Raw genomic sequence first — 24,976 nt, forward strand, 5'->3', positions numbered from 1 at the left:
AGGAAAGAAACGCAGCAAGGAAACAGCCAAGAACAAGTAAACAAGCGAAAGCGTAAAATGAAGATTTCTAGCACTGCTTTTCTAATTAGCTCTGGAAGAATTATCGAGAACGATATATTTGCGGAACAATCAGTTATCTGTACCCCTCGTTTAATTCTCTACCAAGTTAGGTGCCAAAAACGACTCGTATCGTTATTTGGGAATTTGCTTAATGAAGCTTGGCCACCAGTCCCGTACAACCGCACAGAACGCTGGACGCGGCGTTTCTAGACGCACTACGCGTCCGCGGAAGGTTAGAAAAACATCCGCATAAGTGCAGCAGAGACGTGGCTACGTTAGGTGGCTCAAATGATAACTGTAGAAGCGTCATTCAAAATACAGAGCACCATTCTTCACATCCGGCGGCATTTTCTCTACTTCCTTTTTAAATACAAGGATTTTCGTGCGTAAATATTTTCCCAAACAACGCCTAAATTCGTTATTTTTTGCTTTTCTTTCCTGTTTGGCTGTTCCTCGGCTCTCTCTCTCCATATAAAGCTTCATTTTTAATTTCTTGCGACTCCTTACTCCCGTTGCCAATTTTGCACGAAAAGTGCTCTACAATGAAGGATAAAACCCACACGAAATAACGGGCGACATTCATATTTCTTATGGATTGAACAGTTACTGCACGGTTTGATTGCAATTTCGAATTTTTGCGATGTCGCTGCGAAACGTAGATCGTTGAAAAGATACCAGTACAGCCTTTCCAGCGGCAGCACCTTGAAATTTCGAAACAAGCATCAAAATAACGAGAAAGGCGAAAATATTCCGCGATCTCTTAACTGGGAGAATATCAAGCTGTTTAACGCGATCAGTTCAGTGGCCTTTTCCTACACCCGACGAGTGATCGTTTCGACGCCTCGGCCATAATATTGCAACAGCAGTCCAGTGTTGACCGCCGAATAGCTGTCAAGTCTCAAGACTGGCTTGGCGGCGCATTATGAACATGATTGAGGAGTGGCGGCGTGGGGCGGGGGCGCTTAATTTCGGAGAACTATACATGACGCAGCGTATCGTCGTAGTTGGAGGGCTTGAACGCGGTGACCCTTTCGTAAGTTTCCATCCAGCTTTCCTGGTTTTGAATGAAGATCCGCGGAAGGCCGGTGGCTCACTGGGCTGCTGCAACACGTTCGGTGTGAGTGCCACTGAAGCTGCCATTGTGCCTTCTATCGTGGAATTTATCGCTCATCTGAGGAACAAGTTCTTGGTCCGGGGACAGATATTGTTGCCTGACCTGGCTCGATGATGTGGGGTGGAGCTGGTGTTCTCTTAGAGATTCTGGCCTGTTTCACGGCTTTGCGGGGGCGTCCGGTACATGAACGCAAAGTGCCTCTACCAGATGCCACGTTCTAGTGACGATAAACAGAGGAGCGAAAACTGTGAATCGTGAAACTCTTCATTGGACGAATCTGATCCCCCCGACAGGAATTGACACTCAAAGTACAACGGTAGCGGCGAGCACAGTCGGCAATCGTCGAAATCTGATCAGCGTGCTAAGCTTGCCAGCATAATCGCCGGTGCCTGTGTAATTTGTATAACGCACTGCATAATTCTGGTCGCGCGTACAATCGGGTCAGACAACGTGCGATGACAACAGACAACGAGTAGAACCGACTATAATATTCGAGAAACTTCCGATATATGGAGGTGCGTCCTCCGCCGAGCGATAACGTTTAATATATCGAAGCGACTGAAAAGCGGTCACCGGAAAAAGATGAACGAGTGCACGTGTCGATATGCCGTCAATCTGTAAGTGCCATTTCATTCGGAACGCCACATGTACACTTTCATCCATGGCTAAATTGCACATTCTCACTTTTTCGTGTGGAAAACATTTGACGGTAAGTGAATCAGATCATGCGATGTCTGAACGTTTACTTTTCTTTTTATTTATATTCAAACGGAATGGCTTTTTCACGTCGCGCAGGCGCTGCTACAGTCTTCGTCGCAAATCCTTCACCCAGCGGCAGACGGCAGACTCTACTTCAAGCCGGTAGCCATCGATTTCCCCAAGACGTGGCCAGAGAGGATCACAGCCCGACCCCAACTGCCGAACTATTTCGCCAATTGCGACGTTCCGCGTCGACAACCCTGCATCGGTCGTAAGACGTGGACTTGCTGAACTTGTCAAAACGCAGGTATGCCACTTTCTTTTTGTTTCTAGAACAGGTGTCTCAAATTAGAAATATGCAGTTTCAGCTAAAATACTACGCAGTCAGAAATAACTACAGCATTCATATCAGGCGCAACGCACACGCAGCCGGAGTTCCCAAAACTACCACCGCCCGGGTTTTTCAGTGACGCAGCCGTGAAATAATTTCCTAGTAAGCCCAGCATAACGAAAGCCCGAACAGCGCTTGGAAGCGAGTTATCGAAGCGTATCAGATCGGAAAGTGATTCTCGATACTTGCACGGGCCTTGGATATCAGCGCACAAAGCGATCTCTCATGCGATCTCTCATCTCTCATGCTTGCGTTTATTAGATGGGGACGAAATGCGAAAACACTCGTCTACGCAGACTTAGGTGCACTTTAAAAAAGCCCAGGTGGTCCAAATTTCCGGAGTCCCCCCCCTCCCCCTACTTCGTGCCACATAATTAAATCGTGGTTTTGGCACGTAGGACACCATACGTGAAATACACCAGTAGGCCTCTTGGGCTGTGGACTTGTACTAGGGGCAAGCACATGTAGCATGAAACTGGCTTGTGAAGAACCGATGCGTAAGTTATGTGTATACGAACAAGTTTACAGAAATAAGAGCGCGTCTGCGCAGGCACTTACCGAGGAAACACAAAACTCAAATAGTTATGTGTATACGAACAAGTTTACAGAAATAAGAGCGCGTCTGCGCAGGCACTTACCGAGGAAACACAAAACTCAAATAGGTTTCGGGCTTAACATCTCCCAAAGCTTTACTTTCTGTCACAGTGGACTCCGTCGTAGAGGCTTGTGTATTGTCGCCTGTGGTTCGTTACCGCGCGCTAAAACCATGCTGTGCAAGCTTCTCTGCCCTAATGCAATGTACCACATGGTTTTGGGACTCACTCTCCTTGAGGCTGGTTTTCGATATGGCAGTCATAAATTCTCACTTTTGTGGTAATACATAGGCGGCTCTTCATGTCGCTGGGGTGGACTGTCGTCGCTTCAGGGAGCTTGCTGCTAGACTTCTGGTATATCCTACAGAGGGAGACAACGTACGCCTTCATACGCACATGGTGCACATATTGCGCCTGGAAAGGCATGAAAACGTTCAACCAGGCATAAGGTACGAGCGTAGTAAACGGCGCTATAACGGCGACGACAGTGGTCCACACTGCTCTGCTCGTGTGTCCAGATACGACAATCCTGAGGCACTGTTTCTTTCTCTCTCTCTCTCTCTCTCACGGTGTGCATTTTTTGCGCTGCTTCCGTTGTACGCAACGAATAGGCTTGTCCGAAAAGTGGACACTATGCTTAGACTTTAAAGCTACTGTACATGCTTTTTGCGGCAGGTGCGTTAGTGAAGTAAAGGTGCAGGCGAAAGCATCTTGAAGGTTTATAAGGAACAATAGCTGACGTTCTTTCTCCAAGTAAAGTCTGTCTTTGTGAAGACAAGGCGTCATTTGCCATTTACACAGTTGAGTCTCCCGAGTCCTCGCTGTTGAATGGCTGTATAGTTGGCGCTATGCATCAAAGCTTCCATGCCAGTTCCCCTGTGCTGCATACGTGGTGTAAATAATAACGGACGCTACCGTACCTCGTAGGCAGAAAAAATACTTTCTAGCAACTGGGCTAAGCCAGTTGCACTATGGTCCTACATATATATCTATAGCCTAAGGCATTCAAAACAAGGACGCAAAGGACATGGCGAAACTTCCAATGAAAGCGGCATGCAGCCAAATTTTTTTCGAGTTCAAAACATCATTCTTAACCTGATACGCGTCTGTGCAAGCGCTGGTGCGAAAATTACTGAGACAAAAAATGATGTGCACCCGACGCACTGTGGAAATTGAGGTCAACCAAGCGTTCTGGCTGTTTGCTTTGACCGACGATAACTAGCGGTGATATTCACGGCATATATTTCATTTATTCAGCGTTTAGTACAATAGCAGAGCGGTGAGTTGATGGTGACTGTTAACTTTACGTGGGCCACTGCTGTTTGTCGTCGTAGTACATAGAGCACGCAGTGAGACGTGTTTGCTTGAGGCATTGTTATGCGCCACTGTTCAACACCTCCGAGTAGGTTAGTATTTTCATTGCCTCACACGGCACATTGCGCTTCAACGGAAGATCAAATTTTCGACGATAACCGGCTGTGTTTGTAGCTATCGTTGTGCTTTGAGTGTAACTTGCTTTTGTGGCCACAGGTTTGCCTAATAAAAACTTAGTGAAACTATTGAGAGCTTTGCTGCTGTGTCCTACCATCTGGAGGAGGTGCCCGTGCGTTTAGGTAACGAACGCCACCGCGAAGCCGCGATACAAGCCCGACACCCGAGGGCAACGCCAACGTGAACAAGGACCAGCGAGATGGCCGTAGGCAGCAAGAACTGCTACCGTACTACGGACTTCTACTTGAAAAGACGAGGAAGTGCACCGCCATGACAGCAGCTACAAGGGCAGCCCCAGTGTCGCCAGCACCAATCGTGCTGCAGCAGCTAACGTAAACACCGACGTTCTACGGATAAACATATGAGGGCCCCGAAAGCTGGCTGGAGAGGTACGAAATTTACCAATTAAAACAGTGACGACTAATTGCGCCATGTCTTTTTCGCATTGTCAGACGCCGCCAGAATGTGGTTCCAGAATTGACAAACAACCTTAACAAAGTGGCGCGAGATCTGCATCGGCTTCCTTTAGACATTCGCAAGAGTCGTGGGCAAAGAGCGAGCCTAAACTCCACTAGAAAACCGAGTGCAGCTGTTCAACGAGACCATCGCTATCTTCTCGGAAGAAATGACGCGTCTTTTCCCGCAGGCCAAACCAGAAATGCCGCAGGAGAAAGAAAGTCCGCTTCTTGATGCGGGGCGTCAAGCAAGAACTTGTCGCCGAACTTATCCGCAACCCGCCGGAGGCCGTAGCTGAGTTCTTGACAGATGCAACGACGACTGAGAAAACTTCGTAAATACGCACTGGATAACATAACCGCCAAGTCCTAACGACGCTCCAGGGCGCCATCCAAGCACTGGGCTCCGATTACCTCCAGGACACCATCAGGACCACTGTGCGTGAAGAACTGCGCAAGATCTTGCCTTTGTCGCAATAACAGGTGGCCTCGGTCACTGAGGGGGTCCAGGAGGAAATACAGCGATCACTGAGAGCCCTTCAGTTGCAGCGGCAATCGCCGCAACTCCAGCCAGACGCGATGACATAAGTCACCGTCGCCCGCCGTCATAGTGCCCCTTCACGATCACGCCAGGGCCCTGCAGCACCACAATAGCGCCTTCCACCGCCGCCGCTGCCAGAAAGCCCGACAGTGGCCCAGCGCAGCGTCCCAAGCAAGACCGACGCTTGGCGCGTCCCCGACCACCGTCCGCTCTGCTGTCACTGCGGAGAGGCGGGCCACGTTTACCGCTCGTGCATACCGTGAAATGGGACTTCGATGGTTCGTCGTGAATGCTCCACGCCCTCAGGAAGGCGAACTCCCTCACGATACACGATATCGCCCACTACCTCGCCGCCACTCAGTGGAGCTCTCGACGACCATCCCGTTCGCGGTCACCAGGCCGCTACATGTCGCCGTAGCACCGACCATACACACACTGGCCAAGCCCGGTGCCATACCCATCAGCCCCTATTCGGTAAACTAAAAGCAGCAACCGATGGAGATGCGGTTGCTGCTTTTATTTTTGTAAGACGAAGCATTTTAGGAGCTGAAGCGACAGCTGCACTCACCATCGGTGCTTTCACACTTCGACAAAGACGCTGGCTGAGGCGGAAATCAACACCGACGCAAATAGCCTAGGCATGGCTGCCGTGCTAGTTCATAGAAAGGACGGAGTTGAAACCATAATAGCTTACGCTAGCCAGTCACTGTCAAAAGCGCATCAAATTATTCTACGAACGAGAAAGAGTGTCTTGCGATCATTTGGGTTACGGGGAAACTTCTATCTTCCATATACGGCAGGCACTTAAATGTGGTTAGCGACCAGCTCGCTTGCGTTGACTGACAAGCTTCAAGGATCCATCAGGTCAACTAGCGCGATGGAGTCTCAGACTCTAGCAATTCGACATCACCGTGGTGCCTAAGTCCGGGAGAAACAATTATGAGGCCGACTGCGTGTCGTACGCCCCGGCCCCTATTGACCCGCCACCGCAAGGTGAACTCGACAAGGACGCCTTTCTAGGAAAAATAACTGCAGACGACACCACCCAACAGCAACGAGCAGATGCGGAGTTATGAAGCCTTGTGGAGCACTTAGAAGGCAATACCGACGTTGCCCTTAGGGTATTTCGCCATAGATTGTCTTCGTTTTGCTTGCGCAACGACGTCCACGTAAAAAGGAGCTCTCCCCAGTCCGCGCAAACTACCTTCTCGTTGTGCCAGTAGCACTCCGGCCAGAAGCCTTGCACGACGATCAGGCAGCCGGGCACCTCGGGTTTCCCCGTACGCGCTCGCACAAATAAAAGAGAAGTGCTATTGGCCACTCGTGACCCCTGACGTCGCCCGCTACGTCAAGACAGGCATTGAATGCCAGCGGCGCAAGACACCACCGGCAAGGCCATCACGTTTACTGCAGCTGATCGAGCGTCCTTGCCAACAGATTTAGCAGATTGCGGTGAATTTGTTGGGACTCTTTGCGACATAAATATCTGCAAACATTGGATCTTCGTGGCCGCCGACTACCTTACGCGCTACGCCAAAACGATACTTCTGCCCAAACGTAGTGCAGCGGAAATAGCGAATTTTTTCGTCGAGAAACTGCTGCGGCATGGCCCCCCAGAAGATCTCATCACCGATAGAGGAACAACCTTTACAGCGGAGCTCACCCAAACCATTCTTCAATACAGCTAGGCAAGCCACAGGAAGACCACTGCCAACAAGGCGCAGACGAACGGCCTAGAGAACGTGCGAACAAGACGCTCACCGACATGTTAGCGATGTTAGGTCGACATCGAACACAATACGTGGAATGCCGTCCTCCCGTTCGTAACCTTCGCTCACAACATGGCGATGCAAGAAACAGCGCAGATCGCGCCGTACAAGCTGGTTTGCGGCAGGAACTCGACCACGACTCTCGACGCCATGCTGCCGCACGTCACCGACGAAGTGTATCTCGAAGTCGTCGCCTGTCTTCACCGCGTCGAAGAAGCCAGACAGCCCATCCACCTGCTGCTCAAGAACTAGTGGAGGACCGAAAGCCGACACTACAACCTTTGACGACGTTACGTCTAGTACCAGTCCTGCGACCGTGTTTCGGTTTGGACTCCAATGCGCCGACGAGGAGTTAGCTAGAAGCTTTTGCGAGAATATTTGGGAGCCCATAAGATCATGTGAGCAATTCGCGCACTGGACATGAAGTCATGCCAGACGGTATTCTGGAATCGCAGCGCCGCCGATCATGGCCTGAACTAGTCCATGTTGTGCGCCTTAATTTAAACTCTTCTACAAACACTAACTCAGGAAGCTATTTTTTGGACCAGGCAAAATCACAGGTTCATAAAGATGAGTAGGCTGTAACCATAGTCACTAAGCATATGACAGATAAAATAGGACTGTTCTTGCTTGTTGACTGCTGCGAACTGACTTATTGTCATTGTGCAACAATTACTGTCCCATTGTACATTTGAGTGAGTTATTTCATCGATTGCATTATGCGGAAATATTTGTGTTTCCGGTCTCATGCCCATTTAGGACAGTTTTTTTTCCACTTTCACGATTGGGAAGGGGGGGGGGGGGAGGCCTTTGTCATCTCGTGCGAGGTATTCAAATGTCGTAAGCGGTGTCCGCTGTGCGGTGCGGTGCTCGTACGAAACGGCGCAAGCTAGACGAAGACAACGAAAGGGCAATGATGCTTGCGTGTGGCGAATGGAAGATAAAGAAAACGAAGACCGCAAATGATGAACGAACCAATTGCACCAATAGCGATTTAACACGCGAAGAATGAGAAAAAGGAAAAAGAAGTGCCGAGAAAAGCTCGAACAGCACACAATTGAGGCTTCATCATCATCAGAAGCGAGCAGTGCCAGGCAGCAAGCGCTCGTCAGGTTCCCGTCCCGAAGCGCAGCTGCTACCTGGTTACTCCATTTACCTGCCGTTTCTTTAGCCGGCCACGGTACCCGGCACTTGGATCGGTACGAATCCCAGCCCTGGGCCTTCCATTGGTTGTGTGGGACAAGACTGTGCCAGGCCTACCCTGCTGTTCGTTCCTAGGCCCGCCGACAATAATCGACATCCACAGGGAGAACATTTACAAACATTATTTATCGCGGCGTGGGACTATATATTTCTTTGACACTTTAGTAGTTGATGCTCTGTAGCTCTATTAGTCAAGTGTGTAGTACTTACATGTTTTCGTAGTGTTTGTCTTCGCTTCACCTCGCTCGTTCTTTTATTAAAAGTTACTCAAAATGCAAATTACCTCGTTCTTCCTGGTAGCGAAAGTTTCGCATCCGTTAGTCATTTTTCGAACCATCTCTCACATGGAGGGCGTATACGTCCTTCGTGATTTTGTTCAGGCTACGCTAATCAACGAAGAAATTCAAAGTTTTATCGTTCTTCTTCGCCAAGACTAGAGACGCCCACGGGCTTTTCAACAGCTGGATGATGTCGTCGTGCAGCATTTCGTCGATTTGTTGTTTTATATATCTTCATGTTTGTGCCTCGAAACTGGATAAGGGCACTGGCGGAGGGGTGGAGCGCATTTCTCGGTTATTATGCGATGTTTAGCAACTGCTGTTTCTCGGATCCTTCATGACGACGAAAAGCAGTCCGTGTACAGCAGCAGGATACCATTGAGCTGTTTTTTCTGATGACATGGTAGAGATGGATCAATATCAAAGAGTGATTCAGGACCACGCGCCGTCTTTATATCTTCCCCAGAATCCAAAAGGGAACAAGCGCATCGCTGACTGTTGCAACTTCTTCCAGGTATGCGATCTTCATGCATTGCTCAGGTGTTTATGTACGTGGCTGAAGTTCGTCACCAATACTTGTGCTTTTCCTTGGACTAACTGTGCGATACCGGTATGAAACGCCGATTTAACAATCGACCAGCAGCGGTTGGTCATTCTCGACGATGGCTTTGATGCCTCCGGTTGCTTCTGCGGCGACGAAAATCATGATGCAGGTGCGACGCGCGATACTGTCTCGGGTCTTCCGGTACACTAATGGCGCGATTACTGAGAGTCGCCTCCGGTGGTATAGCTTGGTTTCTCGACAGAGGTATTCATTTTAAGTCGATGACTGCGCCGCGTTGACTCAGGAAGAACATGCCGAGGATTACGTCCCGCGAGCATTGTTACAGGGCAACGACGGTCGCAGGGTGAGTCCTCTCATGAACTGTAACTCTTCTCTTGCACATTTCGATGAGCATTATTAGGTGTCCTCCAACTGCCAGGATTTGAGGGCCTTCTTAGGCACTCATAACTTTCCTCAACTTGGCCAAGGAAGGGGCCAGCGCAGACACAGCAGTTGGCTCCTGTACTGACTAAAGTAGTGACGTTGTGGCCATCAACCAGAACATCAAGGTCGGTAGTTCTTAGCCTTACATCGCAGAGAGTGTCTTGTACGTCACGTCGTCAGGTCTTCTCATTGCGTATTCTTCGCTTCAAGGAGGCACGTACCCAGGATTTTTTTTCAAGGGGGAGGGGGGCGCATCCCTAAGGTAACTTTTCTATGCAAATGAGGGGAGTCTACTTTTAGTATCAGAAACGTTAATAATTCCCACCGTTCACCATAAAGGTGCGTACACCCACTAAAGAGAAATGAAATAAGGTGTAATTCACAGGTACGCCTGTGATATACACCTATCCTTTACATGACAAACCAGGCACCACATCAAATTGGCTTGCGCAGGAAAGAAACGCATGTCGCAGGTTAGAAATACGCAGGTTAGAAATACATCCTCATAAGCACAGCAAAGTGGCTACATCAGGCGGCTCGAATGATAACTTGAGAAGTTTCATTCAAAACACAGAGAACCATTCTTCACATCCGGCGCCATTTTCTCCACTTCCTTCTTAAATAAAAAGATTTTCGTGGATAAATATTTTCACAAACAACGCCTAAATTGGTTATTTTTAGCTTTTCTTTCCTATTTCGCTGTTTCCTCGGCTCTCTCTCGCCACAGATAGCTCAATTTTTCAATTTCTTGCGACTGTTTTCATCCGTTGCCTAATTCGCACGAAAGGTGCTCTACAAGTAAGAATAAAACCCACACGAGATAACGGGCGACATTAATATTTCTTATGGATTGAACGGTTATTGCACGGTTTGATAGAAATTTAGAATTTTGGGGGGATGCCTGTGAAACGTAGTTCGTTGAAAAGATACCAGTACGGCCGTTCCAGCGGCAGCACGTTGAGATTTCGAAACAAGCATCGAATTAACGAGAAAGGCTAAAATATTCCGCCATCTCTTAGCTGGGAGAATTTCGAGCTGTTTGACGCCGTCAGTTCAGTGGCCTTTTCCTAGACCAGATGAGCGATCGTTTCGAAGCCTGGGCCATAATATTGCAACAGCAGTCCAGTGTTGACCGCCGAATGGCTGTCAAGTCTCAAGACTGGTTTGGCGTCGCTTTAGAAACATGATTCGGGAATGGCGGCGTGGGCGGGAGGAGAGGAGGGAAGGGAGTACGCTGCTTAATTTCGGAGAACTATGCATGAGGCAGCTTGTCGTCATAGTTGGAGTTGTTGAACGCGCTGACCTTTTCATAACTTTCCAGCCAGCTTTCCGGGTATCGAATGAAGATCCACGGGAGGTCGGTGGTTCACTGGGTTGCTGCAACACGTTCGGTGTAAGTGCCACTGAAGCTGCCATTGTGGCTTCTGTCGTGCCACTTATCGCTCATCTGAGGAACAAGTGCATGCTCCGGGGACAGATATTGTAGCCTGCGGCTGGTTCGATGGTGTGGGGCGACGCTGGTGTTCTCTTCTGGGTTCGGGCCCGTCCAACGGCTTTGCGGGGGCGTCCAGTACATGAACGCAAAGCGCCTCTACCAGATGCCACGTTCTAGTGACGATGAAATAAGGAGCGAAAACTGTGAATCACGAAACTCTTTATTGGGCGAACCTGACCCCACAACAGTAAGTGACACTCAAAGTACAACGATAGCGGTAAGCACAGTCGGCGATCGTCGAAATCTGATCAGCGTGCTAAGCGTGCCAGCATAATCGCTTGTGCCTGCGTACCTTGTATAACGCACTGCAGAATTCGGGTCGCGCGTACAATCTGGTCACACAACGTGCCATGACAACAGAAAACGAATAGAACCACCGATACCATTCGAGCAACTTCCGATATATGGAGGCGCGTCCTCCGCCGAGCGATGACGTTCAACGTTTCGTAGCGGCTGAAAAGCGGTCACCGGAAAAAGAGGAACAAGTGCACGTGTCGATATGCCGTCAATCTGTAAGTGCCATTTCATTCGGAACGCCACATGTACAGTTTCATCCATGGCTAAATTGCACATTCTTATTTTTTCGTGTGGAAAACATTTGACGGTAAGTGAATCAGATCATGCGATGGTTGAACGTTTACTTTTCTTTTTAATTTATATTCAAACGGAATGGCTTTTTCACGTCGCGCAGGCGCTGCTACAGTCTTCGTCGCAAATCCTTCACCCAGCGGCAAACGGTCGAGTCTACTTCAAGTCGGTAGCCATCGACTTCCCCAAGACGTGGCCAGAGAGGATCACAGCCCGACCCCTGCAGCCGAACTATTTCGCCAATTGCGACGTTCCGCATCGACAACCCTGCATCGGTCGTAAGATGTGGACTTCCTGAACCTATCAACACGCAGGTATGCCAATTTCTTTTTGTTTCTAGAACAGGTGCCTCAAATTTTCAAATTTGCAGTTTCAGCTAAAATACTACGCAGTCAGACATAACTATAGCTTTCATATGAGACGCAACGCACACACAGCCGCTGTTCTCAAAACTACTACCGCCCGGGCTTTTCAATGACGCAGCCGTAAAATAGTTTCCTCGTAAGCCCAGCATAACGAAAGCCCGAATAGCGCTTCCACCCGAGTTATCGAAGCGTATCAGCTTATTAACTGATTCTAGATACTTGCACGGGCCTTGGATATCAGCGCACAAAGCGATCTGTCATTCCGAGGGCTTGCGTTTATTAGATGGGGGCGAAATGCGAAAACACTCGTCTACGCAGACATGGGTGGATGTTAAAAAATCCCAGGTTGTCCAAATTTCCGGGGTCCTCCACTACTTCGTGCCTCATAATCAGATCGTGGTAGGCCTCTTGGGCTGTGGACTTGCACAAGGGGCAAGCACATGTAGCACGAAACTGGCTTGTGAAGAACCGATGCGTAAGTTATGCGTATACGAACAAGTTTACAGAATTAAGAGCGCGTTTGCTCAGGCACTTTACGAGGAACAACAAAGCTCAAATAGGTGTCGGGCTTAACATCTCCCGATCCTCTACTTTCTGTCACAGCGGACTCCGTCGTAGAGAACTCCGGCTTGCGTATTATGGCCTGTGGTTCGTTACCACGCGCTAGAAGCATGGTATGCAAGATAAACTGCCCTAATGCAATGCACCACATGGTTTTGGGACTCACTCTCCTAAAGGGTGGTTTTCGATATCATCATCATCATCATCATCATCAGCCTGGTTACGCCCACTGCAGGGAAAAGGCCTCTCCCATACTTCTCCAACAACCCCGGTCATGTACTAATTGTGGCCATGTCGTCCCTGCAAACTTCTTAATCTCATCCGCCCACTTAACTTTCTGTCGCCCCCTGCTACGCTTCCCTTCCCTTGGAATCCAGTCCGTAACTCTTAATGACCATCGGTTATCTTCCCTCCTCATTACATGTCCTGCCCGTGCCCATTTATTTTTCTTGATTTCAACTAAGATGTCATTAACTCGCGTTTGTTCACTCACCCAATCTGCTCTTTTCTTATCCCTTAACGTTACACCCACCATTCTTCTTTCCATAGCTCGTTGCGTCGTCCTCAATTTGAGTAGAACCCTTTTCGTAAGCCTGCAGGTTTCTGCCCCGTAGGTGAGTACTGGTTTTCGATATGGCGGTCATAAATCCTCACCTTTATGGTAATACACAGGCGGCTCTCCGTGTCGCTTGCGTGGACTGTCGTCGCTTCAGACAGCCTGTTCCTAGAATTATGTAATATGCTACAAAGGGACACTATTTGCGCCTGCATACGCACATGACGTACGTATTGCGCCTGAAAAAGCAATAATACGTTCAACGGGGCATTAAAAACTGGCGTAGTAACCAGCGCTATAACGGTGACAAGAGTGATCCACACTGCTCTGCTCTTATGTCGTCATACGGCAATCCTGAAGCGCTGTTTTTTTCTCTCTCTCTCACTGTGGGCATTTTGTGCGCTGCTTCCGTTATGCGCAACGAATAGGCTTGCACAAAAAATCGACGCTGTGCTTAGTCTTCAAAAGCACTCGACATTTTTTCTTTTTTGTTTTGGCAAGTGCGTTACTGGAATAATGGTGCAGGCGAAACCAACTTGAAGGTTTATACCGAACAATAGCTGACTTTCTTTCTCCAAGTCTGTCCTTGTGAAGACAAGGCATCATTAGCCATTTAAACAGTTGAGTCTGCCGAGTCTTAGCTGTTCAATGGCTGTATAGTTGGCGCTATGCATCAAAGCTTCCATGCCAATTCCGCTGTACTGCATATGCGGTGTAAGAATAGCGTTTGTCGCCTTACGTACGTTAAACGTAAGCACCTTGCGGGACGTTACGGTGCGTGTCCTTTCAAGTCTTTTAGCTTACGTAATCACAAACGTTAAGAAAACGTTATAAAACAGTGCTAACAGGGCACCGTCTGGTGCCTCCTGCCAAACGTATCCAAGCCAAGACGGTCCATTAGCAACCATCCTGCTGTTGCTATTTGGGCGCGTCTCGCTAGGCGTGCGGGCTCCATAATCGCCGAACGATCTCAGAAAATGGACGTGCTATGCGCTCATGTGTTTAGAGAGAGCGAAAGCTCATTACTATAGTTACTGGCGATCAACGCGAGTGAGGGCTTATATATATATATATATATATATATATATATATAAAACATTCAGAAAAAAGAAGCAAAGGAGATGGCGAAACCTCCAACGAAAGCGGACTGCGGCCTAAATTTTTTCAAATTCAGAACATTATTCTTAACCAAGTACGCGTCTGTGCAAGCGCTGGAGAAAAAATTATGCGGATCCGACGCAGTGTGCAAATCGACGTAAGCCAAGAATTCTGTACTGTTTGCTTTGATTGACGTTAATTAGCGGTAATGTTCACGGCGAATGTTTCATTTATTCTGCTTTTAGCACAATGCGAGAGTGGCGCGTTGATGGTAAATGTTACCTTGCGTGTGCCCCTGCTCTTTGTCGTCGTAGTACACAGAACACAGTGAGGTGTTTGCTTGAGGCGTTGATGTGCACCATTGTTCAAAATCTCCGAGTATGTTAGTATTGTCATTGCCTCACACGGCACATCGCATAGGGGCAGTGCTGTTAAACTTTGCTTCAATTATGAGACTGTACGTGCCAGAACCACAGTCGGATTACGAGGCAGGCCATAGTCCCAGTCCACTGATTAATTTTGACCCCCTGGAGTTCCTTAACGAGCGCCTGAACCTAAGTAGACGAGCGTTTTTGAATTTCATCCCCGTGGAAATGTGGCTGCCGGGGTCGGGATCGAATCCGCCACTTCCAGCAATGCCGTAGCCGCAAAGCTACCAACGCGGGCACAGAAGGGTTCAATTGAAGTGAGACGCCTGGAATCTACGATGGTGAGACGCCTGGTGCTATACGATGTTGTCTAGACGCTACGGTGCTTTAATGCTGCCTTAAGTCTGCGCGCCGTACGTCAGTTGTCCGCTTAACAAAGTTGGGTGGTGTTTATTTTTCAGAAATAGCAGAAATGTGCCGTGCCGCACCTTCAACTTGAACTTATTCAGTTTGTCCGCAACCGCTGTCGTGTCTAGTAGCAGATAGGGTGCCTTGGAGGCGCGCCCAGCGACGCACCTTAGTTAGTAGCGTTTGCTCGCGTTCTCACGTCGCCTTTTCCCTCTCCCGCCCTCCCCACATACATGCGATTTGCGAGCGAAGAGTGCCAAGAGTTTCTTGGCTGCGTCCCGTTCTACCTATTCTCCACCTACTCTCCCCCTACTCTCTACCATTCTGTACACATCCCCTCTTGACGGTTGCACGTTTGTAGAAAGGTAAGCGATCCAGTTCATGCAATGCTTTGGCGGGAGTTCACGAATAATTACAGCTGTCAAGAGAGTATTGCGGCGACGCGCAGCGAGCTCCAGAGGGCCTTGTCGCATTCAACGCGCTGCAAAGGTCCAAAGGAGCTTCTCACGTCGCCTATCCTCTCTGCCACGTTCACGCCATCTCTATACACACTCTGCACAAGCCCCCACGCGGTGTGCAAGACATCAGGGGCAGCCGTGAAAAAGTCGCAGGAAGAGGCTAATAAAGCTTGGCTTTAGAATACGAAAGCAAGAACACCGTCACGTTGCGAGTTTTGTGCACCACATGCGCGGAAATACAATTTTGGATACTTGCAACTATGAGCTCCCTTACGCTTGAATGATACGTCGCTGTTTATCCTGCTTGAATGATCAGTACCATAGTGAACCCAAACGTGCTCTTCCACAGCATAAAAGTATCATTGAAGACGAGCTAGACGCTGATTTTCTTGAAGTGGTAAGCACCAATGTATATTCATCTTTCTTTTTTTCACTTCTTGCGGTGCTCGCATGTGTCCTGGTGGTCGGGCATCTACGTGTTAGACAATACGCTCCTGCACCCCCCCCCCTCCCCCTCGACCTACCGCGCGCGCAACATGTATGCTCTCTTAACCGCTCAAGTATAACAACGATTAACACAGATAGTCCCACGTGTATACGAGCCCCCTCTGTAATGCCTGCAGCGTGTCTCAGTTAAGAAAACAAGCAATGCATCTGACGATGACGAGCTGAGAAAGAAGTACGCGTCCACATGTGAACGCGTGAATACTTTATGCCTTGTCATCGGCAAACGTAATCTGACACATATAGCTATGTACCAACAATAATTCACGAGTGGTTACTGTAGGAGGCGGGTAGCAGGCGGAATCGCAGCTTTACGTTCCGAGCCTGGTATAGTATTTGGGAACTTTTCGCTTAAAGAACTTTGTACACGATAAAAAAGGGGGCCATTCTTTATCAATACTCTGTAGCTAAAGAAGGTGACGACATGGGCGTCACCACAGTGACGTGAACTCACTGCGAGACTTCACTGTCACGCAGACACTAATAATTTAACCGGCACTGCTCTACTTTTGAAACGAAGAGAATGGACGTACAAGCATCACAAAGCACAAACTACTCGTTTAGCATTGCTTAAACATTTTAACAAGCAGCTTTTATTGGACGAACGCGAATCCAGACTGGCCTGCTCATGGCGATTCAGGGAGTCTGATCAACCGCTATCCTGACCGGCCGCGAGAATAAACGCAACTGATCCCTCGTCAACTTTTTATAGGAGCCTTGACCAAAAAAACGGCATCATGGGATTGCGCAATCTGCAGCGTTGCAGCGCTTCTATCTCTCCCCACGGAGGACATGTGCCTCCCGCTTTATTATTATAAAAAGTTTCATTCGTTCATCCATTCATTCAGTCACTCACTTTTCTTTCTTCTACAGAGAAACTGTTAAAGGCTTCTTTCCCCAATATCGTGTCCGCACATGTAGAAAAAAATCCCAAAGATAGTGCGATGCCGCGCCGACCCACGGCGGAGGGGAAGCAGGCGTTAAACACTCCCCATACGTGAGCCGATCCCGAAGATAGTGAAATGCCGGGCCGACCCGCGGCGGAGGTGCAGTTCGCCATTGAGGAGCCCACATACATATCTTGGCTGGTTATCTTTCTTCATAGAATGGAAGAGCATTGACTTTCTTTCTTTCTTACTTTTCTTCTTTTTTTCTTTCTTTCTTTCCTTCTCTCTTTCTTTCTTTCTTTCTTTCTTTCTTTCTTCATGCTTTTTATCGCTCTCTTTCCACAGGAAACGGGAACATGGCTAAGCTGCCTGTATATCGACCATGGCTAAGCTGCCTGTATATCGACCATGGCTAAGCTACCTGTATATCGACCGCACCCCTTTGCTACTGCTCAACGTCACCGCTCGGGAAATTGACACGTCGGACGGTAGCTACGAGAACCTGTTGATCGCCCGCCGCGCCAACCAACCAAGTGATGTCTTCGTGCAAAACATCCAGGCATGAATGAAAACTCAGTTTCATTGTAACATTATGTTCTAACAGACGCATACATTGTAGACGTGTTGACGACCTCCGGTGTATTGTAACGGTTTGAATTGACTGTAGTATTTGGCTGCCATCTTGTTCGCGAGTATGAGTTATCGAGTGTGGCCTGTTCATGTTTGCCTATGCGTGCTGACACCGTGCTTCTTAATTTAGTTAGTAAGCGAACGTTTCCAAGGCTATAACGGCGATAAAACTACTATCCGTACTTCCATTGCTGTCTTCTAATTTGCTATCGAAATCGATGCTTCGCCTTTCGGGGGACCTTTTTATTCAAGAGCTCCAAGTGGGGGGGGGAGGCTATAATGGAGACTAACGGCTTATTGTTTGTAGTCGCCTTGAGTAGTTCAACTCTTTCTAAGTGCATTTAGTGAGCTAATTATTTACGATTAATTATTCAAATTTCAGAATATTTGATTTAAGGGATCACTTATATTCGAAAAGTTGCAGATCGTGCTAAGAAAGGTCTAATAATGTTCTTTCCATGACATTATGTCCTATGCGTTTTATATTTCTTTCTTCCTGTGAAGAAAACACCCGATATATTTAAAAAAAGGTCATTGCAGCGCTTTCCATCGAGTTTCGAAAAAGAAAAGCGGGCTCGCAAATTGAGGGAGAAAGAACGCAGTCGCCCAGCTTACGACCCTGCCGTCGCTGTGAAGATCCAATTCTACAACAACAATAAGCCAAAAGCCGCCGCTGAACGCGTATGCAAACACACTGGTCGGCTTTCGTCATGGCCATGCGGACTTCTTTCTATTGAAACGCTATTGAGAGCGCTGCTATGCAGACACGAATGTGCGCGTTGACGGCATTTTTATCATATTTTGCTGACTTTCTTCTGAACTCGGGGGGGAAGAAAACACGTAGAACGTAGAGTCGAAGGAACATGTTTATTAAACGTACAGATATTTCTAAGCGTGCTCTACTTTTTGCATACGAGTTGTCACTAAAATGTATCTTTCCTATCTTGCATAATTATCCTTGAGTAATTAGTCAATTGCACTTTAACAAATGTCTAAACAAATCAAGATGACTGCGAGCAATAAATCATTGATCTCGTTCATCTAACGTGCTCCAGTCTATTTTTAAAGTTTAATTCTCCTTACGCTGATCACTATCAAACAAATAAAGAGGAAACACCGCAGTATAGTAAAATATTTTTAATGTATCATTAAAAGACGTTAAACTAACAGGCGCGGATAAGTAAAGAAAATAACGAACCTTACCGCTCTCATTTCTTTAAGTATGCATGTAGTTCCCCTATTTTTTTTCCTTTTCTGTGTAGTTACATGCGCAGCGGGCTGCTAATTAGATGTTGCATAAAATCGCTGTATTTATAAATAAATAAGCAAATAAATAAATATTCACGCTGGTTACCTGTCTTAGAGACCGCAGTGGATAACTATAATGCAGCTATACTTAATGGTAACCTTGCATCTGCACATACCTAGTCGGAAAATAGCCTTCGATATACTTCTGGTGCAAATCATAACGGCATTGAATTGTTTAAACAGATTGCTCCCGATCGCACTCTATTTCGCGCACCTCGGTGCATAATCTCCACGGGACCTGTTCGCTCAGGCCTTAAATTTATAAGCATCCATCCGTGCGATAATTATCGATCCAGTTGAGTATAGGCCTCGGTTATAGATCGCCACCTGTCACACGGTGTTCATTTGACGTTAAACACAGATCAGACATTCATTTTCTTTTCGTGCGCGAAACATTTGATAGTGAACGGAAACCGATTGCGCGGTGGAGACACCGTTTGCCGTCTTCTTCCCTGAGTCACAAGAAACGGTTTGTCGCGACATGCAGGCGCTGCTGCTGTCTTCGTCGCAGCTCCTTGGCCAGGCGGCGAACGGCCGAGTCTGTTTCAAGCACGTGATCATCGACTTCCCTAAGATACGCGGCCGAAAAGAAGCAGCGGCCGACGTTTAAAGTTCGAACTATTTCGTCAACGGCGACGCTCCGCATTGACAACACTGCATCAGTTGTCCAACGGCCATTGAACATTCGAGAAGTCGAAGGACCGCCGTCATGGCGGCAACTTCATTCGCATTATGCCAACTTCCCCAGTGAGCCCAACTGGTCGGCCGAGCAGAACTTGACAGTGTGCAGGTACGCCAGTTTTCGCTTAGAAACATGTCCAGGAATTCTGGATATTCTCCTTTCGAGCTTCACGGCAAAGCACAGGTGCAACTCACTGGGAAATTTTTTTTTTAATGATGTTTCAAAATATAAATCGAGGATCGGAAAGTTTCAACCGATTACAACGAGACGGTAGCCCCTTCTAACAACATATGCACTTATGGCACTTATAGTCGGAACATTGGTGGTGCGTTCAAGCGGTGTTTTCGTCAGGGATGGGCGGTGAAATCACACGAAAGTATCAGATCGTGTTGCACCCTCTTGGCAGAGGGCGCATTGACTTGAAGAAGCGCAAAATTTAAACCTTAAATCGATGTATTATAGCTGGCGTTGTAACGGTAATGGTAGAGGGGTGCTTTGCACAGTGTGACACTGCATTTCTAGCATTCTCTTTCTGAAAGCAAAACCGACAAAAGAAAGGAAGCGCCTGTAACGTTAGTATTGCCATCCTTGATCGGCGTGGCCCCGTGAGAAGCTGTTAAGTGCTTCACCTTGGTTATCTTGCTTCCGTCGGTGGAAGCGCAATGTCTCCACGGCAATGACACGCTAAATCTGCACCATTATTGAATCATGTATCGTTTCTGTGACCAAGCAAGCTTCCGGCAGCCTACGTTCACTGCTGCCTTGACATTTCAACTTTAAACGGCTTGCCTTCGGAAAAACAATGCGAATAAAAATCGAGAGTTGCCTGACCGCAAGCAACATGCTCGCCATTGATGACAATATCGCAAAGGGCTGGGAGTGGTCAGGTCGTTACCGACGATCTTTTTCCGCTTGTGTTACGCTTTCAGAGAGCACTTAATTGCAAAATATTTGTTCTTAGCTCTTACAGGAGCATGTTTAGTAAACATATATTCGCTCAGCTAAACAATCTTGAAGACGGGTTCCAAACTACCCATTTTCTTTAGCCACCAAAGATCAACTATTTAAAACCTCGTTAATTGCCCATACAACTGTTCAACTTGCTCCGTATACGGAGGTTACCATCTCAACACTCAAATGATAGCAACAATGTGAGAAAGATTTACACTGGTCTATTTCCTAAAATTTGGTGCTGTTAAGAAATAACGCCGGTATATTCAAGGTGCAGTGCGCTTCTAATAAAGCAGGTGGGTATGCTTTCGACAGGTTTTTCTTCCCACAATTCAAGTTCATGAAAGCCGCCGTTCTTGCTTATTGGCTATGGTGCTGCGCTGCTGAGCATTAGGTCGGAGGATCGTATCCCGGCCACGGCGGCCGTATTTTCGATCGGGGAAAAATGCGAAAGCACTCCTGTATTTAGGTGCACGTTAAAGAAACTCAGTTGGTCACAATTTTCGGAGTCTTCCGCTACGGCATGGCCATAATCAGATCATGGCTTTGTCAGGTAAAACTCCATATTTGTTTAAGTTCATCAACTTAGAACGCATGTGCCCAAACGTGCACTTCCGCTTTTTCAATGGACTCCTAACATTCTACAAGAAACACCTCAGCGCTACGGTACATCACACAAGGTGCGCGGGTACATTGTCTGCGCTTCCAATTAGATTTCCTAGCGTTGGTGAAATCGGGCCTGGTTTCGTAGCGTTATTAGGAATGAAAGGAACACATACATAGTGGCCCACGCAGGTAGATTAGTTCGGCCACTGGGTCGGCGTAAGAAGACAGGCAGGGTAGGGCATGGCAGGGCAGGACAGGGCAGGGCATGGCAGGGCATGGCATGGCAGCGCAAGGCAGGCAGGCATAAAGCCCCTACATCCACGCGTCACCGCCGACCAGGTTAAGTACCGCCAACCTGCCCTCCTCCTCCACGCTCCTCTCCCACTCACCCCCTCAGCTTCCGGCGTCAAGCGGAACTTACGTAGCTTCAGTTTCCTGTTCCGAGTGGAAGTGACCCTATGTTTTTTTAGCGTTGTTTACTTTCGCGTCTACGGAGAGGCTTTAATTGCACCAGCTGCGGTTGAAACTGTTAATGCGATTCCATCCAAGAACCACCGCCTACTGTAATCGGCGATCCGGTCGTGTTCGCTGCTTCGCGTCAATCTGCGACAAGTTGTGCCACGAGAGACAACGTACAGTGGAATGTAGTGCCTGGGTGCTTGGAGACCGCTCCCGTTTTTCGTGCATTTGGAAAACAGCGACCGCAAACTACTACTTCAGCGGAATACAGCAGCTTGTCCCCTTTGAATTCTTCTTGTTTTGAAGCATACATCCCCTCCAGCCAGCACGTATGGAGGGACTTTAGTGAAGGAGTTCGCGACGCCAATTTGTACGGCAGACGCATAGAGTTTATGCTGTTGATTCTGAGGTTGAACTTATCTCGTACGGCAGATCGAAGGTAACGAACGTCCCAAGTGCGTGCACTGCGTGAAGAACTGCAATGACGTGAAGCTATGAAATATAACAAGTTCAAATTTGCGTGGAGGGCATTCAGTGACATGGTGAAAACAAGTGTGCTTTTCTTGTGCGATATGAGTGGAGGTGTGCAGTGAATTGGTGCGTGCGCGCGTGTTGTAACGCGTGCAAAGGTGTACGGCGAATTGTGTTAGTGTTGTGACGCGAGCAGATGTGTATGGCGAATTATGTTCGTGTGTTGTGCCCCAGCCCATGGCTCTCCGCACTTTGTCAGAGAAAGGGGACGACAGGCAAAGCGTACGGGCGCAGCGTACGCAAACAAGCACGTAGATGCACACGAATGACGCTTGGTGGAATGGCTAGAGCGAGCTACTCAAATTAGCACCGGTTGCTAAGCACGGGCGTATCACCATCGTCTGCAATCACAGTGGAAATTCTCGCAGCGCAACTCCAGGAAGCGTGAACGCCGGAACCGGAAATCTTAAAACCGGACATGCCGGAACCGGAAATGCCGGAAGCGGAAATGCCGGAACCGGATTTGGTGTGAGGGGAAAAGGCGGTTGTCGCTACTTAAGAAAGCGGCGGTGGCGCGTGGATGGAGGGGCTTTAGGCAGGCAGGCAGGCATATAGGCGAATAATGCTATTCGCCTATAGAACAGCGGCCTGGGGGAAAGAACTAGATAATTGTTTTTTTTTCAGTAATTCCTAACAGATGGGGTAGTACTGACCCGATTAGATTTGGGTTGGGAAGGAAAATGCGGAAATTTTAGGGTGAGTGCTTTGCGCCAAACGGATTGATTGTCTAAGGTTAATTACAATAAATTATTCGGTTTCACGAGCAAAAACCGCAATATGATCATGATGCACGTCGTAGTGGGAGCTCCCAATGATTTTGACCACCTGGGGGTTCTTTCAACTTTCATACAATGCACAGTACGCGAGCGTTCTTGCATTTGCCCCCATCGAAACGCGGCCGCCCCGACCGGCATTCAGTCCCACGCTCTCGGGCTTAACACCGCAACGCCAAAATCACTGCGTAGGGGCAGCTAGAACTGGGAGGTGTGAAAACCGGCCTCTCCAAGCTTGTTGGGATGCACGATCCCTTCGCAGTGGCACTGTCATCGGGCATGCGAAGCGACTGGAAAACAGGGAATTAGGGTTTGATTAACCTATGTGCGTTATAGACAAATGGCGTAAAAGGAGGTCCCCGGACTCATGTGTGCGACTGACATTCTGGTACTAGCGGATAATTCGAGATTCACGGACACTTGTGAATATTTGTGGCAATGCAGCGACAAATATAGGTGTTCAGTGTAGCACACAGAAATCGGGAGTTATGAACTTGAATGAAAAGACAAGTAATTACGTGCTTTCAATTCAACAGCGAGTCGTACCTGCAGTCAAACAATATAAATACCTGTGCGTATATATAAACAAAGAAAACACTTTCTCAAGCACCCACCAAGATACTCAGAAATTAAGGAGAAGCGGAATGCAGCAGTAACAAAATATGCAGCACTTTGGGTCCACAATAAATATTTGGGGGTGCGTGTAATCTGGAAAGGATTAATGATGCCAGCGCTAACGATCGTGAATGCCATTCTATGCATGAAATCAGATATCTTGTCGGGGTTAAAAGATAACCAAAGATCAGTAGGCCGGTTGGGTTTGAGAGCTCACGGTAAAACCACAAATGAGGCAGGGTGACATGGTGACTTCCTCGTAGGGCTCCACCCTACAAGGAAGTCACCCCACCTCCTTGTCACAGAGCATGGTCAATTCAGGGCCCCATTATATCGCGCCACTCCGGGTGCGCGCTGGATGAACCGTCGCTGCTCTTTCGGGTCTAAGGTAGTCAGCGCAGTTTACCCAGTAGCAAATACCCGTCCACGGTCTGGAATCGCACATCTAGATGCAACAGTGGCATCAATGAAGGGATTTAAAATATAGGTGTATACCATCACCACTTTACTAACATGAACATTTATTTGTTCCTGCAGTGTTTTTCGTCGTCACAATCATCACTTCGTCTCAGACGTAATCACGCTGACCTGTTTCCATTTACTTGGTTTCTGCACTTGCCCCAAACTAGACAATTTCACAGCTTTTCAATTTCCGCGTAATTTCTCGTTGCTGCCTGCCATGGCCCACACTCGACAATGCATAGAGTACGAAGTCTGTCTCACAATGACACTTGTTTTGTTGACCTCAATATTTTTCTATAGTCGATGTCATTGATTTGTATCGAGATTTCCCCCATTATTATGCCTTATTAACTTTCCCAACTTATACAAGTATTTCTCCGTCCTTTTGTTGTGAACTTACCTTGCGTTCTATCGAATGGCTGTCATTTCTTATAGTTGCCCTCCTTTAACGAATGTGTCTTCTATTGTGCTGTAACGCCACAATTTTTCCTTGTAAATTAGTTTGTCTTGTGTTGTTTCTTAGTGTTTACTTAGTCTCGCCCATTCCAGCACCAACAGGTGACCAGTGGGAAGCCCGGAAGGCAAGCCCAGGACCTCAGGAACAGCTAGGGCTAGCGCACAGGGCCAGGCTGTCAGCACGGGGCCACGGCTACCTGGAATCGGGTGGCCACCCACTTTCGGTCATTAGTAGCTCGGTCTCCGCAATAAAGTTTATTTATTCACTCACTCTTGTAGTTGTCTCATTTTTTCATTGCTCTACCCGTGTACCGGAATTGAGACCTTAGGATTGCTCCTGGGCAAGGTAAATGAAAATTGATTCATTGATATAAACGATTGATTGATTATAAGAGGCTAATTTTCTAGCCGTATGCATTTTCTGGGTTATAACTATACTGCTATGTTGGAGAAGAAAGACGGAGAATAAGATTCCGATTCCCATAAGCGTCCAATTTATCGTCCGTCCCAGACTGCGTGTGCGTGCCCTGGTAAGTGCGCATGACGACGATCAATTTTAAGCTTTCTCGGTAGTTTCTCTCAGTAGATCTTCAACTAAACCAAATTATCCGTGTTATGCTATCTCTCGGCGCC

The 24,976-nt window shown here is 47.9% G+C and overlaps 2 long non-coding RNA genes across 3 annotated transcripts in view; one reads left to right on the forward strand and one right to left on the reverse strand.

Moving 5' to 3' along the window:
* Nucleotides 1–24,976, reverse strand: part of LOC140214037 (uncharacterized) — a 219,858-nt gene that overhangs the window by 156,300 nt on the left and 38,582 nt on the right. The window lies entirely within an intron of this gene.
* LOC126517741 (uncharacterized) lies at nt 1,977–24,613 on the forward strand. 2 transcript variants are annotated; one of them, XR_007596259.3, is made up of 5 exons: nt 1,977–2,180; nt 11,769–11,979; nt 17,216–17,429; nt 19,296–19,598; nt 24,437–24,613. It is a non-coding gene; the product is annotated as an uncharacterized lncRNA (long non-coding RNA). The 2 variants fall into 2 exon arrangements; XR_011890934.1 differs by lacking the exons at nt 1,977–2,180; nt 11,769–11,979 and having other exon boundaries at nt 16,610–17,429.

This window comes from Dermacentor andersoni, chromosome 11, assembly GCF_023375885.2.
Source record: "Dermacentor andersoni chromosome 11, qqDerAnde1_hic_scaffold, whole genome shotgun sequence".
NCBI lineage: Eukaryota > Metazoa > Arthropoda > Arachnida > Ixodida > Ixodidae > Dermacentor > Dermacentor andersoni.